The sequence below is a fragment of the Rhamphochromis sp. 'chilingali' genome (genome assembly GCF_963969265.1).
Source record: "Rhamphochromis sp. 'chilingali' genome assembly, chromosome: 10".
In the NCBI taxonomy this organism is placed as follows: domain Eukaryota; kingdom Metazoa; phylum Chordata; class Actinopteri; order Cichliformes; family Cichlidae; genus Rhamphochromis; species Rhamphochromis sp. 'chilingali'.
In genome coordinates, this window is record NC_137937.1 from 24,012,207 (window position 1) to 24,016,008 (window position 3,802).

General features: G+C 40.1%; 1 protein-coding gene across 1 annotated transcript in view; it reads left to right on the top strand.

The window, feature by feature from the left end:
* The first annotated feature begins 3,801 nt into the window (after positions 1-3,801).
* The window catches only part of LOC308404162 (uncharacterized protein), a 2,374-nt gene continuing 2,373 nt past the window's right edge, over position 3,802 (top strand). The window contains exon 1 of the mRNA XM_080894064.1: position 3,802. This exon is cut by the window's right edge and continues 109 nt beyond it. The gene's annotated coding sequence lies outside the window, so the exon portion shown is untranslated.

Genomic DNA, 3,802 nt, shown 5'->3' on the forward strand with positions numbered 1-3,802 from the left:
CTGTAAAGATAAATGTGCCTCTCTGTAGGTTGTGTTGATGTTGAAAGGACTGACTTTAAAACTTTTACTGTTGGCTTTCTCTTCAACCCCATACATCAATTATATTATAGTGCATATGAGTATGAATACATGTCAGACATTTAGTAGGAACAGAGCCCTCTGCTGTGGTCTCTAATTACTACAGGTTGCTGTGGACTACTTTGAGTCGACCATGCTCAGTGTTGCTGTCTGTTTGCTGACTCAGAAGTTAGCTTTGATATGAAAAGTGGGAAAATATAAACTTAACATGGTGTTTGACTATGAATAAATCACTTATTTTTTGTTGTTTGATATAGTCCAGATGGAGAGACATAATGAAATAATGCATTATATTTAGTTGATTTTAATAAGCCTTTGCATACTTAAGTTAGGATTATATTTCCATCAGGATCAATGAGAACATCTATTACCCAGGATGTTGGCCTCTTGATATTTAAATAGCTGCTTCCTCATGTATTAACAGATTAGGGATGAGTCATAGAAAGGGTCAGCAATCAGCCCATTGCCATTCACTTTAGAGAGCCAGTGATACAGGAGGGGGAAAAGAACTTTACAGAGACGAGAAGCTGTAACATCTCAGGCAGAGAGAGACAACAACATCTTCCCAAAGGTTTATTTTGTAAGAACAGGTTGTTGGACTGTTTCCAGAGGTTGCAGGAAATCCTTAAACTTTATGGATGCAGTTCAGGAAGTTGTTGACTTTCCTTTCTATAACTTAAAAAATCCCCTGAAGGTTTACATAAAATACCACTTCAACATTCTTTCCTTCATTTCAAGCTGAGTAAGCTTTAACTTAGCTATGAATGCAACCATAAATGTTAATATTATATCTATGCTGGGTTTTTTTGTATTTGGTGTTGCAGGTGGGCTGAAGTCTATCCCAGCTGTCACATGGTGACATGTATGTCTTTGTACTGTGGGGGTGGGGAGCCGGAGTACCTGGAGAGAGCCCACGCAGGCACAGGGAGAACATGCAGGCTCTATGCAGGCTCTATGCAGGCTCTATGCAGGGGGGTGGGGGGAGGGGGTGGCAGATGGCTGGTGGATTGGAACCCTACATCTTCTTGCTGTGAGGCAGCAGCGCGAACCACTGCACCACTGTGCCCGCCACTAACAATATATGATATCTAACTAGCCGTGCGAACACAAACATTTCACATGTTTTTGATTTGACAGTTTACTGTATATGTCAGTTGGCTTTGTTGGATGAAAAAACTGGGGGTGCATAATTTCAACATCATCCCACTACCCTATGTAGTTAAATTTGGACAAATTGTGCAATGAATGCAGGTGAATCCACGGGGCCTTTGATCATTTATTCCAGCCCTCCTACCTCTTTCCTTGGCAGCTGTGATAGAACACAATGAGTCAGTGAGCTGTTTTTACTTGTTTCATCCTCTGTTTTTCTACATCAGTCTAAGAGGTTATAACATGGACATTTTTCTGCATATACTTTTCGCATTTCTCAAAACAGTATCACATATACAGTAAATTCACACATTTTTTTCATTTGCATTTTAATTCAATAAAAAAAAAAATGCATTTGACAAAAGCGCTGTGCATTTCTGTGTGCGCATATCGGTTTAATATCAGCTCGCTCTGCCCTGACATCTGTAATAATAACAGGACAATCATTTATCATCTCATATTTCATGTTCACTTTTGTGTGGCTGGATATTGTCATGCCAGTCATTGTTTGCTTTTGTGTGGTTGCTATCACACCAGTGAGTTCAGTCCTGGGCATTTGTAATAAAGTGAAGACAACAAAGGATGATTGTTATGGCCTGTAGTTGCTTATTTGTCAAATAGTTTCCAAATTCTATGTTCTTGTCTCTTCTAAACAACACATATTGGCTGTGTCAGCCATTGTATTTACAATACAATGGCTCCCTTTTCTTCTGTAGCGCTTTGTTGCAGGCTTGTCTCATAACCAACATGAGATCAACCAACTCTCTGATCAGTCGAGAAGGAGAGGGAGAGCGGGAGAGGGAGGTAGCGAGGAGGTAGATGAGCCGAGCAAGATAGATAGAGAGAAATCAAACATGAGAGATATGAAATGGAAGAGAGAGAAAAACGGGGAGCGATGCAGGATGGATGGATGGATGGAGGGGCTTCGCGGATTGTGTGGCTGCGCAACATGAAAGTGAAAGTGGGCCGCAGCTGGGCAAAAGCTGGGGCAGCCTGCTATTAACAGAGTAGTGACTACTGCGCAGGGACTTTAAATTGTGCTTCAATCTGTGTGGGTGCCGTCTCAGGGAACCTCGTTCATCCTCCCCTACATATCTCACATGTTATCTTTTCTTTAATATAACATAACAAGTGTTCTGTTTGTCGCTCTTATTTTTGATATTTGCTTATTATAGCATTAAATGTTTCAACAAAAAAAAGCTTGTCCATTGAAAGAACCTGCTGATCTTCTGGGATTTTCCCACACAGCCACCTCTGGGGTTTACAGAGAATGGCACAATAAAGAGAAACTATCCAGTGAGCAGTTTCTCTGGGGAAAAATGCTTTGTTGATGTCAGAGATCAGCAACAGTAACTCAAATAACCAACCAATGTATGCAGATAAGCATCTCAGGATGCACAACACATCAAACCTTGATGCAGATGGACTATAGCAGCAGAAGACCATACTGGGTGTCACCTCAGAACATAAACTGAAGCCACAGTCTGCACTGTAGGACCACACAAGTCTTGATTTCTGCTAATATTCGTATGACAGGGTCAGAATTTGACATAGACGGAAGCACGAATCCATCCTGCCTTGTATCAATGGTTCAAGCATTTAATGGTATGCGGGATATTGTATTGGACACCTTACTACCCGTTCAGTATCATTTAAAAATGACAGCCTACCTGAGTATTGTTGCTGTCTATGTCTATCCCTTTATGACCACAGTGATGTCACATACTTCAAATCATCTCAGACTGGTTCCTTGAACATTACAGTGAGTTCATTTTATTCAAATAGCCTCCAACAGCCTCTGTCCCAGCACTAGCAAGGTGATGATATTTATATCTAGTTTTGTGTCTGCCCATTACTTTCTTTGTTCATGCTGATTGAATAAAAACCCCTATGAACCAGTATTAAAACAGAAATGCATGTACATCATAGCAACACACTTAATGTGTTGGCTTCACTATTTCTTTGCTGTTTGCTAGAAGCAACAGCGACCACCTCTAGAGAAAGGTAGCACATCCCTTACACAGAAATCTGTCTTTTGAAGACCCCTGGTTAGCTCCTGGGCATTTAATTCCTCCATTAGATGCTAGTAGACAACAAATTAGGGAATGAGGCATCCATGCAATCTCCAACAGTGGTCATTGCAGTTTATGATTACTGCCTTAACACTTCAGCTGCAGAGTTTCACAAGTTCACTCAAAAAACAGATTCAGGTCCTCCTTTCAAAGAACACATGCAAATTATGTTAGTTGTTCACAAATGCAATTAAAAAATACCAAATTAATTTGATTTTCTTTGTGTAAACCTAAAATTATTCAAAACCAGCAGAGGCTGATTCTGAACACAAAATGAATGAGTTTGTTGGGGCACTGGGGGTAGGAGGAGTACATTTTTGCACTTAAGTATTTGTAAACTCAAAGAAATAAATTCAAGCCCCTCTTTAAGCTTAAATATTATTTTTAATCTCATTCAACGCAAATGTAGCACTCCAGCGTTACTGCAATTATTATTCGTGTGGTGAACCTAAATTATTTTCTCTCAAAGCAGTCTTTGTCACAAGAACACAAAGTTACTGAGT